A 14,673-nucleotide genomic window follows, 5' to 3' on the forward strand; every position below is an offset into this window, starting at 1 on the left:
CATGTCTGTAACACGGTGACACCTGAGACAAACTAAGCATAGTTATGTTGGGCAGGGACGTTATTGTGTCACAATGACCGTGACCTGTTTTGAGTATGGACCCCTCAGCCTCCCTGTCATCCACTCCTCTTTTTGCTTTGAACCTACACAGGTCACCAGGATAGATCATGAGCTCCTGATACCAGTGGCCAAACATAATGTTGACATCACAGTGGATGATGGTATGCTCTCAAACACTGACAAATTGCTGATTCGATCTGGATATCTGATTCTCCCCTGGACACTTAAAATCTTAGAATGAAATGAGATCTCAGTAAGACATCTGGATCGGCTCCATCAGGAAATTCAGAATGTGGAAGAAGAAATTGAGGGGTTCGGAAGGAAATCATGGTGGGAGAACGGGAATAATATATCAATACACGCGTGGATGAGAATTATTGTGCTCCTGTTAATTATTTTACAATGTTGTGTACTGTTGTTGGTAATTATCATGTACAGGTTGCTTAAACGAACCCTCACCAAGTTGAATTGTAAACGAGGAGCCAGGGAGAAGGACTCGCTCAAGTATGGAGTAGAGGGAACTAAACAGGATGAGGGCAGAACAGAGTTTTTTTGATAACCTGATACATTGTAGGTGGAATGCGTAATATTAACCAAATGAAACTTGAAAGCAATATAGATTTGTTTATGTTGTGCTCTGTAAACTCAAGAGGATCTGAGGCAAGACAAGGAGATAGTTGGGGGATAAAGTGAATATTGAACCAGAGTGGTTTCACTCAGATTCAAGAGGAGGGAGATGTAAGAACATGGTTTAAAACAAGCATAGAAAATATTGGTTCGCATCGTGTCGAGATTATTAGCAAGATGGCGGCTGTACATAGGAGGGCAAAGGTCCTCATCCCTCTGAGGAAAATAACGAACAGAAACCCAAGAGGTCATTGAAAGAGTGCTGAAGCATTAGAATAGTGAAAAACAGTAAGATTCAAGAGACATCGTGTCCTAATCTAGTATAAACATACTAAGACCTGACAATAGTGAAAGGCTATGTAAACACTGAGACATTAAACAATCCTTGGTGATTTTTGGAGAGTCAGCACAGTAGGATGGTTAACAAACAGGAGATAAGACCAGAGGTGCTGTCATGCAGACCAATGCAGCCGAATAGTACAAAGATAGGGCATGCTCCCTCCCAAAGGTTAGAGCTCTCAAGAGGGTTGGTCAGAAGTTCATTGCCACAGGAAGCCACGAAGGCTAAGTCTGATCAACTTGGGTTCTTTGGATAGATCAGGTTGTATTGATTGCTTGTCATTAAATGTAATCTGTAGACAGTTGTATTAAACTATAATACTGTTGAATGTAATGTTGGAGACAGCTGTAATGCAACTCTGTTGAAAGTCAGTCTATTAAACTTACTATTTTATAACCACTCGGGCTAGAATTAAGCGAAAGTAATTGTTGAAGGATTAACAACGCATAGCTGTGACAGTAACGGGGAAAATCCACTGACAAGGGGTCAAAGGCGAGGTACCAAAGATACAAGATTAAACATTAGTGATTTAGAACAATGATCAAGAGAAACTTCTTTACACAGAGAGTTGTGAGGCTGTGGAATTGCGGAATTCACTTCCAGGGTTAGTGGTTGTGGCACAAAGTTCTGTAGTGACAGGTGATCCTCATGTTTTTATCCTGGACAGGCCTCAGCCCAGTCATTTGCTCCAAATGTTGATGCAATGATTCAAGCTAAGAGATGCCAGGTATTGGGAGCAGCAGTAGCAATAAATAAAATCTAAATGTAAATAAGTACCAATATAGTTTAGCTTCATTTATTTCTATTTTAATAATTTTTGCTAAATGTGGCCCACACCAAGTGCCAAATATCAGATCAGGCCCTCAGTCGAAAATCAGTTTGACGTCCCTGCCCTAATACAGGTTAATCTGTGGAACATTCCAGATCAAACAGCACTACAGTCTCTACGCACGGAGGAGTAATGTTGATAGGTGTGACGTACAGGAGATCATGTCAATCTATTCTAAGTGCACTCCTCACCACCTGCAGTAGAGCTTCCAAATGGTCTTTCAGTGAATCCTTCAGTAACTTGTAGGTCAAAGCAAAGGACGACACTGTCCCAAAGATAGAGAGGGTCACCGGACTGAAGCTGTGTTTGATCCCAGCTATCAAGCAGGTGATGACGGTGATACCTAACAGTACCTTGGTAAATGCTGGTGGGATCTTACTTGGCAATCGACGACTCATTTCAGTTTTCAGAACTGAAGTGGGCTTACCAACTTTGCTTGCCAGGCTTTGCAGAGACTTGTCATTGAGTCCCACCTGTTTCTGGAGGTATATCAGCCCAGAAACTGTCAACCCAATGCCAGTAATGAAAGACAACCCTGGCACTGGCACTGCACCCACTGCTCCAGCGAGCACGGCCAACAGACAGACTCTCTTCTTCAACATTCGCATTTTGGGTTCTGTAATTTCCAACATAATCTTTGGGAGTGAGAGCGAGAAAGCAGTTGATTTTATTCTCAGGAGATCATTGGCGAGAGTGGACTTTAATTTAGGAAATTCATAATTGTCCAGGTCAAAACTTGAGATCAGAAAAATGGCTGGTGGTGTAACTCCAACACTTTGGAAGTTGCTGACACAGTCCATGCGGATTGTCCTCAGCCCTTCACTAAAGTCGGCACCTTGCATCTTCAGTGCATGGACATCATTGTCTATTTTGGACCGGACATAGCAGAACTCTTTGCCCTGTTCTTAAATCTTTTTGGCAAGCTCTGCATCGTTCTCTCTGAATCGTGACTGGGACACAATGATGAAAAAGTCATAGCTTTCAAACCTCACCATCTTTAATTATTGATTTCAAAACCGAAGGAATTTGTTCCTGGAAGATCCCAGAGTTGAACATTGGGCAGAGCTCGATAGGGATACCTGATTGGCTCCATCCGGGTTTCTTCATTCCCAGTTGGAGCAGCTCCCTGATCTTCGCTGTGAAGACCTCTCACAGTGTTGATGAAGGTGGATTTCCCTGAGCCCGCATCACCCACCACTGCAATGTTAAGCTGCATGTTGTCTAAATTGTCGAACTTACTCTTTATCTGAAGAATCACTGCTTCCAATTCACCAGTGCTATACTCAGATTGCAGGTTCCTGCTCTCCTCAGCAGTGAAGAACTTGGAGAGTGTGGACTGGGCCATTTGATCTCTGAAAATAGCATCAATACACAAATGTTACACATGAGTTCAGGAATGATTGAGAAGTTTCAGCTCTTTCGGAGGATGTGATCTGGTCCCATGTTACTGAATGTGGGTAAAGTTTAACAACAAAGTAAATTGAGTGAGTCATTGAACAAGGCTGGCAGAAAACATGGTTGGACTTCCATTTTTACTGCTACTCACTCTTGCTCCCACGTTAAACTGCTGCCTAATGTTAGACCACCAGAAAAAGAGTGTTAAGAGTATTAAATACTTGTTAAAGGCCAGTCACGATAAAACCCAACTCAGCATTGGATAATTATACTAACTGAAATCATTGCTCACAGTCGTGTCTGAGAGGCGATTGTGTGATTGGAGCGAAAGATTTCAAGGTTGTAGCAGAACACTGACAGGAGCAGCAGTGATTTTAGGGGAGACCCTCTCTCCCGGCAGCCCGTGGCCCATTCCTGGACACAACTCACTGCCAGTTCACATGCACTGAAATTAAAGAATTAACAGCTAACAGGTCCACAACTCTTAATACAGATAGAATGGGGAGTGAAGTGAAAAGTTGTATGAAGATTAATGAAATAAAACATTGATATACTGGAATGAGTGCTGTAGATGGGCAGTGCTGTCCCTCTGTTACGTGAGTTGTACATTGATATACTGGAATGAGAGCTGTAGATGGGCAGTGCTGTCCCTCTGTTACGTGAGTTGTACATTGATATACTGGAATGAGCACTGTCGATGGGCAGTGCTGTCCCTCTGTTATGTGAGTTGTACATTCATTTCTTAGCAGCAGTGCAGGCAATTTCTTTTTTCTCAAATATAATTGAAACAATTTGTAATATAAATAAAAGTCAACAGTCTTTTGGCTGTTACAGAGGAGGTTTGTATGATGATGATAAAGAGAAAGATCCATAATAAGTTCACCATTCATGGATTCATACAGCACAGAAGGAGGCCATTCGGCCCATCGTGCCTGTGCCGACTCTTTGAAAGAGCTATCCAATTAGTCCCACTCCCCGCTCTTTCCCCATAGCCCTGCTTTTTTTCTTTTCAAGTATTTATCCAATCTCCTTTTGAAAATGACCATTGAATCTGATTCCACCACCCTTTCAGGCAGCGCATTGCAGGTCATAATAAATTAAAATAAATTCCTTCATCTCCCCTCTGTTTTTTTTTGCCAATTATCTTAAACCTGTGTCCTCTGGTTACCGACCTTCCTGCCAGTGGAAACAGTTTCTCCCCATCTACTGTATCAAAACCCTTCATAATTTTGAACACCTCTATTTAATCTCCCCTTAACCTTCTCTGCTCCAAGGAGAACAATCCCAGCTTCTCCAGTCTATCCACATAACTGAAGTCCCTCATCCCAGGCACCATTCAGGTAAATCTCCTCTGCACCCTCTCCAAGGCTCCAAGTTACCTTTCTGATAACGACTGTAAGGTGCCCCCTATTTTGTCAAGGAATGTGAAGCACTGCCTTGAGCTGCCAATGGTTCTGTTCTACAATGAGGCTTCTGACTGCGTGGGCCTCACTGTATCAGTGCTTTGCTTCTGTCCATGGCTGCTGCAAGGATACCAGATAACATGGCTGGCAAAGGTAGCCTCAGTCTCTTAGGAGCCATCTTTCCAGGCTACCTTTACCTTTACGGTGTTAGCCATGGCTCAGTGGGTATCACTCTCGCCTCTGAGTCAGAAGGTCATGTGTTCAAGTCCCACTCCAGAGACTTGAGCACATAATCCATCCAGGCTGACACTCCAGTGTTGTGCTGTGGGAGTGCTGCACTGTCGGAGGTGCCGTCTTTCAGATGAGACGTTAAACTGAGGCCCCATCTGACCTCTCAGGTGTATGTCGAAAGTCCCATGGCATTATTTGGAAGAAGAGCAGGGGAGTTCTCCCCAATGTCTTAACAAACATTTACCCCTCAACCAACTTCACTAAAACAGATTATCTGCTCATTATCACATTGCTGTTTGTGGGATCTTCCTGTCTGCAGATTGGCTGCCATGTTTCCCACATTACAACAGTGACTGCATTTCAAAAATACTTCATTGGCTGTAAAACACTTTGGGACATCCTGAGGTCATGAAAGGTGCTACATAAATGCAAGTTCTTTCTTTCTTTGAACAAGCCTGGCCCAGGTGATTGTCTTAAAGTGACTGCTGCATGGGAAGTGGGTAATGACCTGCATTGTATGGCATTGTGGGCCGTGACCAGCTGCACATTGCTAAAATGGAAGGCCTTTCCATTCGTGTAGGCCATTGGTTTATGCCGAGGGGCCGGGTTGGCCACTTACTTTGGGAGATCCAGCAGTGTGGTGAAATTGGGCAGCTTTGCTGTGTTGTTCAGCAGGAAATGAGATGGAGATGTGGACCCTGCTGAATAAAGCATTGGTCACCTGTTTGACCCACCAGTGGGCAGCAGTTTGCCTGATACAACAGGTGATCCTCATGTTGCCTGGAAGGAGGAAGAGATATAAACATTGAGAGTGATGGTGACCATGACTGCCACGGACTCTACCATCCATTGGCAGAGGTTGGTTGCAGGGCTCCCCGTGGTAAATGTCACAGCTTCTCTGCCTCCTCTCTACTGAACCTGAGCCCATGGAGCCAGTTCACCTCCCTCACTGTCAGATAGCAGTGTCTGGGCCATCAGATATGGTTCAATGGAGAATGGTGGGTTTGGACAATCCACATCTGATGCCATCGGATCTCTCCAGATTCCCTCCCTTCTTCTTATCTTCCTCCGTCAAATCTAATGATATTTTTCATCAGTTGAGTATCTGACAAACTCAGAAACCCATTCCCATGTTTAAAAGTCTCCAAATCAAAACCACGGAGAAATCTCCACCCAGCACAGGGGTTCTGGTTCCTCAATTTGATTGGATCGAGGTCCGCTGTAGGCGTCCAGGGAGCGCCAGAATCATTTAAAAACCTCATTATCATATTTAAATAAGGGTCCTACGCTTGTTGGAGGACCTTTTGTGATATTAGGCTACCCAGTGCCTGACTCACCTCGTGATAAACTCGCTCAGCAACTCGTGGTGCTAAAAGGACCCTATTTAAAGGGCTCATTGGGGCCCAGATTGAGGGGAGCGCCGGGGAGATTTGAGGGGAGAGGGGGGGCCAGGGAGAAGGGTGGAAAAGATGAGGGGGTGGGGGGGGGCAATGAGAAGGGGAGGGGCTGGGGTGGGCCAGGGAGAGGGAGGGGGATCAGAGAGAGGGGGCCGGAGAGAGGGAGCCCAGAGAAAGGGGGAGCCCAGAGAAAGGGGGAGCCCGGATAAAGTGGGAGCCCGGAGAGAGCGAGCTCGGTGAGAGGGAGCCCGGAGAGAGGGGGAGCCCGGAGAGAGGGGGAGCCTGGAGAGAGAGGGAGCCTGGAGAGAGCGAGCTCGGAGAGAGGGAGCCCGGAGAGAGGGGGAGCCCGGAGAGAGGGGGAGCCTGGAGAGAGAGGGAGCCTGGAGAGATGGGGCTCGGAGAGAGAGGGGGCCCGGAGAGAGCGGGCTCGGAGAGAGGGAGCCCGGAGTGAGGGTCCCGGAGAGAGCGGGGTGAGAGAAAGGGAGCCTAGAGAGAGGGGGCTCGGAGAGAGGGGGCCCGGAGAGAGGGGGCCCGGAGAGAGGGGTCTCGGAGAGAGGGGGCTCGGAGAGAGAGGGCCCGGAGAGAGGGGTCTCGGAGAGAGGGGGCTCGGAGAGAGGGGGCCCGGAGAGAGGGGGCCCGGAGAGAGGGGTCTCGGAGAGAGGGGGCTCGGAGAGAGAGGGCCCGGAGTGAGGGGCCTGGAGAGAGGGGGCTCGGAGAGAGGGGGCTCGGAGAGAGGGAGCCCAGAGAGAGCAGGGCCGGAGAGAGAGAGACCGAAGAGAGGGGGCCCGGAGAGAGCGAGGCCGGAGAGAGGGGGCCCGGAGAGAGCGAGGCCGGAGAGAGGGGGACTGGAGAGAGCGGGGCCGGAGAGAGGGGGCCCAGAGAGAGCGAGGCCGGAGAGAGGGGGACTGGAGAGAGCGGGGCCGGAGAGAGGGAGCCCGGGGAGAGAGGGAGCCCGGGGAGAGAGGGAGCCCGGGGAGAGAGGGAGCCCGGGGAGAGGGGGCCCGGAGAGAGGGGGCCCGGAGAGAGGGGGCCCGGAGAGAGAAAGACCGAAGAGAGGGGGTCCGGAGAGAGCAGGGCCGGAGAGAGGGAGCCCGGGGAGAGAGGGAGCCCGGGGAGAGAGGGAGCCCGGAGAGAGGGGGCCCGGAGAGAGCGGGGCTGGAGAGAGAAAGACCGAAGAGAGGGGGTCCGGAGAGAGCGGGGCTGGAGAGAGGGGGCCCGGAGAGAGCGAGGCCGGAGAGAGGGGGACTGGAGAGAGCAGGGCCGGAGAGAGGGAGCCCGGGGAGAGAGGGAGCCCGGGGAGAGAGGGAGCCCGGGGAGAGGGGGCCCGGAGAGAGGGGGCCCGGAGAGAGGGGGCCCGGAGAGAGCAGGGCCGGAGAGAGGGAGCCCGGGGAGAGAGGGAGCCCGGGGAGAGAGGGAGCCCGGGGAGAGGGGGCCCGGAGAGAGGGGGCCGGGGAGAGAGGGGGCCCGGAGAGAGCGGGCCCGGAGAGAGGGGGCACGGAGAGAGGGGACCCAGAGAGAGGGGGGCCGGAGAGAGGGGGATGCCATGGATTGAGGGCCCAATTAGAGGAATTTGCTGTGCGAAAGCCCATGAAAAGCCTCCGGGGCAGGTGGAAATCTAATGAGTGGCGGGCGCTGATCGTTTGCCGCTCAGAGCAAAATCCAGCCCATTAATATTAATCTGTTTCAGTCCTCACCTTGTAAAATGCTGCAGATTTCAAGGGTTATTTTCCAGAAGGTCCAATATCTGATGATTACATCTTGTACCCCACACCCGCTCTGTGTCCCATCTCAGACTATTACAAAAAAATGTTGACAGGCCAAGAGACAGAAAAGCAGTATTTTAAAAAGTGATCAAGAGAGTTTAGAAGAAATATATTCCATTAAAAAACAAGAACAAACGAGCCAATAATGAAACACATGGATTGATAAAGAGATAAGGGTAAAATTGAAACTAAAGAAAAAGGCATTCTCTAAATACAGAGACAATAAAGGAGAGGATGGCAAAAGGGGATATGCAGAGGTTAGAATAGAATTCAAAAAAACAATTAGGAAGGCAAAGAGAAACTACAACATTAAATTATCAAGGAATATAAAAGAAATTTTAATGTTTTGTACAGATGCATAAATAACAAAAGAAAAATCAAGACAGGCCACTAAGGTAAACTCACAGGTAATGACAGAGAAACAGCAGAAATATTGAATAGCTACTTTGCTTCAGTATTTACCAGGGAGACTAACACGGTGGACATGACTTTAGAGGAAGAGATCAAAAAAGATATAATGACATTTAAGATAGAAAGAGGGCAGATAATTGATAAACTAATCAAACTTAGAGAGGATGAAACCCCTGGTCCGGATGGATTGTATCCGTGATATTAATAGAAATTAGAGAAGAGATAGAAAAGGCACCATTACAAATATAAAAATTCATTAGACAATTGAATAGTGCCAGAGGACTGGTGGACAGCTAATGTGATTCCTATATTTAAAAAGGGAGATAGTACAAGTCCAGGGAACTATAAGAACGTAAGAAATAGGAGCAGGAGTAGGCCATACGGCCCCTCGAGCTTGCTCCGCCATTCAATAAGATCATGGCTAATCTTCTACCTCAACTCCACTTTCCGGACCTATCTCCATAACCCTTGATTCCCTTAGTGTCCAAAAATCTATTGATCTCAGTCTTGAATATACTCAATGACTGAGCATCCACAGCCCTCTGGGAGTAGAGAATTTCAAAGATTAACAACCCTCTGAGTGAAGAAATTTTTCCTCATCTTGGTCCTAAATGGCCGACCCCCTATCCTGAGACTATGACCTCTAGTTCTAGACTCTCCAGCCAGGGGAAACAGCCTCACAGCATCTACCCGGTCAAGAACTCTATGAATTTTATATGCTTGATTGAGATCACCTCTCATTCTTCTAAACTCCAGAGAATAAAGGCCCATTCCACTCAATCTCTCCTCATAGGACAACTCTCTCATTCCAGGAATCAATCTAGTGAACCTTTTTTGCAGCCTCTCTAAGGCGAGTATGTCTTTCCTTAGGTAAGGAGACCAAAATGCACACAGTACTCCAGGTGTGGTCTCACCAGAGCCCGATAGAATTGCAGAAAGACCTCCTTACTCTAATACTCCAACCCCCTTGCAATAAAGGTGAACATACCATTTGCCTTCCTAATTGCTTGCTGAACCTGAATGCTAAATTTCTGTGTTTTGTGTAGAAGGACACCCAAATCCCTCTGAACACCAACATTTAATAGTTTTCACCATTCAAAAAATATTCCGTTTTTCTATTCTTCATACCAAAGTGAATAATTTCACATTTCCCCACATTATACTCCATCTGCCACCTTCTCATTTAACCTGTCGATATCCTTTTGCAGTCTCTTTGTATCCTCCTCACAGCTTACTTTCCCACCTAGCTTTGTATCGTCAGAAAACTTGGATACATTACTCTCAGTCCACTCATCTAAGTCATTGATATATATTGTAAACAACTGAGGTCCAAGCACTGATCCTTGCGGCACCCCACTAGTTACAACCTGCCAACCCGAAAATGACCCGTTTATTCCTACTCTCTGTTTTCTGTCCGTTAACCAATCGTTAATCCATGCTAATATATTACCCCCAATCCCATCAGCCCTAACTTGTGTAACAACCTCTTGTGTGGCACCTAATCGAATGCCTTTTGAAAATCCAAATATACTACATCCACTGCTTCGCTCTTATCTGCACTGCAAGTTACACCCTCGAAAAACTCGAATAGATTTGTCAAACACGATTTCCCTTTCATAATATCCATGTTGATATTGCTTAATCTTTTAAAATGCTCGGATGCAGGCCATCAGGAACAGGGGATTTGTCAGCTTTTAGTCCCATTAATTTCTCCAATACTTTTTCTTTACGAATCTTAATTGCCTTCAGTTCCTCACTCCCATGGCAGGTCGGAAGATTGGACAGAATATAAAACACAGCAAAGAATGACGAAAAGAATAATAAGGAGGGAGAAATTAGAGTACGAGAGAAAGCTAGCTAGAAATATAAAAACAGATAGTCAGACTTTCTACAGGAATTTGAAAAGGAAAAGAGTAAGTAAAGTGAGTGTTGGTCCTCCAGAGAGTGAGTCTGGGGAATTAATAATGGAGAATAAGGAAATGGCGGATGAATTGAACAGATATTTTTCATCATTCCAGAAATAATTGTGAATGAAGAGGTGAAAGGGAGGGAGGAACTTAAAACATTTACAATCACCAGGGAAAGGGTTCGGAAAAAATTATTAGAACTAAAAGCTGACAAGTGCCCAGGTCCTGACGGACTTCATCCTCGGGCCTTAAAAGAAGTGACTGCGGAGATAGTAGATGCATTGGTATTAATTTTCCAAAATTCCCTCGATTCTGGAAGGGTCCCATCAGATTGGAAAATAGTGAATGTAATTCCTCTATTCAAGAAAGGAGGGAGACAGAAAGCAGGAAACTACAGGCCAGTTAGCTTAACATCTGTCATAGGGAAAATGCTAGAATCTATTATTAAGGAGATTATAGCAGGGCACTTGGAAAATCTCAATGCAATCAGTCAGATTCAACACGGCTTTGTGAAAGGGAAATCGTGTTTGGCTAATTTATTAGAGTTCTTTGAGGAAGTAACAAGCGACGTGGATAAAGGGGATCCTGTGGATGTGGTGTACTTGGATTTCCAGAAGGCTTTTGACAAGGTGCCACATCAAAGGCTACTACACAAAAATAAGAGCTCATGATGTAGGGGGTAACATATTAGCATGGATAAAGGATTTGTTAGCTAACAGGAAACAGAGAGTAGGCATAAATGGGTCATTTTCAGGTTGGCAAGATGTAATGAGTGGAGTGCCACAGGGATCAGTGCTGGGGCCTCAACTATTTACAATCTATATCAATGACTTGGATGAAGGGACCGAATGTATGGTTGCTAAATTTGCTGATGACACAAAGGTAGGAAGGAAAGTAAGTTGTGAAGAGGAAATAAGGAGTCTGCAAAGGGATATAGATAGGTTAAGTGAGTGGGCAAAAAATTGGCAGATGGAGTATAATGTGGGAAAATGTGAACTTGTCCACTTTGGCAGGAGGAACAGAAAAACAATGGAGAGAGATTGCAGAACTCTGAGGTACAGAGGGATCTGGGTGAAAAAGTACATGAATCCACAAAAAGTTAGTACGCAGGTACAGCAAGTGATTAGGAAGGCAAATGGAATGTTGACATTTATTGCAAGGGGAATGGAATATAAAAGTAGAGATGTTTTGCTACAGTTGTACAGGGCATTGGTGAGACCACGTCTAGAAAACTGTGTGCCGTTTTGGTATCCTTATTTAAGAAAGGACATAATTGCTTTGGAGGCGGTTCAGAGAAGGTACACTAGACACATTCCTGGGATGAGGGGGTTATCTTATGAGGAAAGGTTGGGCCTGTATACATTGGAGTTTAGAAGAATGAGAGGTGATCTTATTGAAACATATAAGATCCTGAGGGGACTTGAAGGGGTAGATGCTGAGGAGATGTTTCCCCTTGTGGGAGAGATTAGAACTAGGGGCCATAGTTTTAAAATAAGGGGTCTCCCATTTAAGACGGAGATGAGGAGAAATTTTTTCACTGAGGGTCGTGAGTCTGTGGAACTCCCTTCCCCAGAGAGCGATGGAGGCAGGGTCATTGAATATTTTTATGGCTGAGTTAGATAGATTCCTGATTAACATGGGAGCCAAAGGTTACAGTAGGTAGATGGGAAAGTAGGGTTGAGGTCACAATCAGATCAACCATGATCTTATCAAATGGCAGAGCAGGCTCGAGGGGCCGAATGGCCTACTCCTGCTCTTAATTCGTAGGTTCGCATGTTCATTCGACCCTTGGTTGCCCAATATTTCCGGTGTGTTTTTCGTGTGAAAACAGATACAAAATATTTGTTTAACTTCTCTGCCATTTCCTTATTCCCCATTAAAATTTCTCCTGTCCCTGCCTCTAAGGGACCCACGTTTACTCTGACTAATCTCTTCCTTTTTATATACTTGTAGAAGCTCTTACAATCTGTTTTTATATTTCTTGCTAGTTTACTGTCATATTCTATCTTCTCCCTCTTTATCAACATCTTGGTCATCCTTTGCTGGTTTCTAAAACTCTCCCAATCCTGAGGCTTACTATTCCTTTTGGAAACATTGTAAGCCTCTTCTTTTAATGGAATACTATCCTTATCTTCTCTAGTTAGCCATGGTTCGATCACTTTTCCAATAAATTTTTTATTCCTCAAGGGAATGTATATTCGTTGAGAATTAAGAAATATTTATTTAAATGTTCACCATTGCTTATCTGCCATCATATCTTTTAATCTAATTTCCCAATCTACCTTAGCCAACTTACCCCTCATACCTACGTAATTGGCTTTGTTTAAATTTAAGACCCTAGTTTCAGACTTAACAACATCACTCTCAAAATCAACATGAAATTCGATCATATTATGATCACTCTTTCCCCGAGGATCTTTAACAATAAGATTACTAATTAACCCTGTCTCATTACACAGTGCTAGATCTGAAATATCCTGTTCCCTAATTGGTTCCTCAATATTTTGTTCTAGAAAACGATCTCAAATTCATTCTATGCAAACTACTTTTGCCAATTTGGTTTGCCCAGTCTATACAAACATTAAAGTCCCTCATGATTATTGCATTATCCTTATTACATACTCCTCCAATTTCCTGATTCATACTCTGTCCAACAGTATAACTGCTGTTCAGGGCCCTGTAAACTCCTCCCACCAGTATTTTCTGTCCCTTGTAATTTCTTAGCTCCACTCATACTGGTTCCACATCCTGATTATCTGAGCTAAGATCCCTTCTCTCGACTGTCTTTATCTTCCCCTTTATTATCAGGGCTTCGCCCCCCCACCTTTTCCATATTGCCGATCTTTTCTAAAAGTCAAGTACCCTGGAATATTTAGTTCCCAACCTTGGTCACCCTGCAACCACGTCTTAGTTAAGGCTATTAAATCAAACCCATTTATCTCTATTTGTGCCATTATTTCATTTATCTTGTTACGAATGCTTTGTGCATTCAATTATGGAGCCTTTAATTTTAACTTTTTACTCTTTTTCCCTGATGTGACCTCAGTCACTAATGCCCGATTATCTTTGTTAAACTCTCTATCCCTTCCTGACACACTCTGCTTGTTTTAACCCAAATCGCTACTCTGCTCCACAGCCTTGACTTTTCTCTTTAGACTTATAAATTCACCTGTACCTGAACCCTCCCCGCTTCTTACTAGTTTAAAGCTCTATTTATCGTCCTAGTTATTTGATTCGCCAGGACACTGGTCCCAGCCCGGTTTAAGTGGAGCCCGTCCCAACGGAGCAGCTCCCTCTTTCCCCAGTACTGGTGCCAGTGCCCCATGAATTGAAACCCCTGCTCCCCACACCACTCTTTCAGCCACGCATTTAACCATCTGATCTGTTTGACCCTGTGACAATTTGTGTGTGGCTCAGGTAGTAATCCAGAGATTATTACCTTTGAAGTTCTGCTTATTAATTTCGACCCTAGCTCCTCAAGCTCCCTCAGCAGAACCTCATTCCTAGTTCTAACAGTGTCCTTGGTTCCTCGTGGACCATGACAACTGGATTCTCCCCTTCTGAGTTCTTCTCCAGTCGTGAGGAGATGTTCTTAACCCTGGCACTGGGCAGACCAGGTAGCTTAACGTCGGTGGTCAGAAAGATAATGGAATCTTTACTCAAAGATGTGATAGAAAAATATGATAAAGAATAGTCAGTGTCGATTTCAAAAGGGAAGGTCATGCTTGACCAATCTTATTGAGTTCTTTGAAGAGGTAAAAGAAAGAGAAGAAAAGGGTAATGTAGTAGATGTAATATATTTGGATTTTCAAATGTCTTCGACAAGGTACCGCAAAGAAGACTCAGGACTAAGGTCAGCAGGTGGAGACAGGGGACAGGTAGCAGAATGAATAGCAAGCTGGCTACAAAACAGAAAACAGAGAGCAGGGGTTAAGGGCAACTATTCAGACTGGCAAATGGTGTGAAATGGTGTTCCACAGGGATCGGTGCTGGGACTTTAATAAACTTGCAGAAAGGGTGTGTAATTGGCAAATGAATTTTTATATAGATAAGTGTGAGGAGGTGCATTTTCGTAGCAAGAATAAGGAGGCCAGATATTCTTTGGAAAATAAGAGTCTAAATGGGGTAGAGGAGTAAAGGGAGTTATCGGTACAAATACACAATTCACTAAAAGTAGCGACGTAAGTTAATAAGGTCATAAAAAGCAAACAAAGCACTGGGGTTCATTTCTACAGGGATAGAATTGAAAAGCAGGGAAGTTGTGTTCAACTTGTATAGAACCTTGGTTAGACCACACTTAAAGAGCACTG

The 14,673-nt window shown here is 45.2% G+C and overlaps 1 pseudogene; it reads right to left on the reverse strand.

The window, feature by feature from the left end:
• Positions 1–1,481: 1,481 nt before the first annotated feature.
• Positions 1,482–14,673, reverse strand: part of LOC137332832 (interferon-inducible GTPase 5-like) — a 14,035-nt pseudogene continuing 843 nt past the window's right edge.

Source organism: Heptranchias perlo, chromosome 15 (genome assembly GCF_035084215.1).
Source record: "Heptranchias perlo isolate sHepPer1 chromosome 15, sHepPer1.hap1, whole genome shotgun sequence".
NCBI classification, from domain to species: Eukaryota; Metazoa; Chordata; class Chondrichthyes; order Hexanchiformes; family Hexanchidae; genus Heptranchias; species Heptranchias perlo.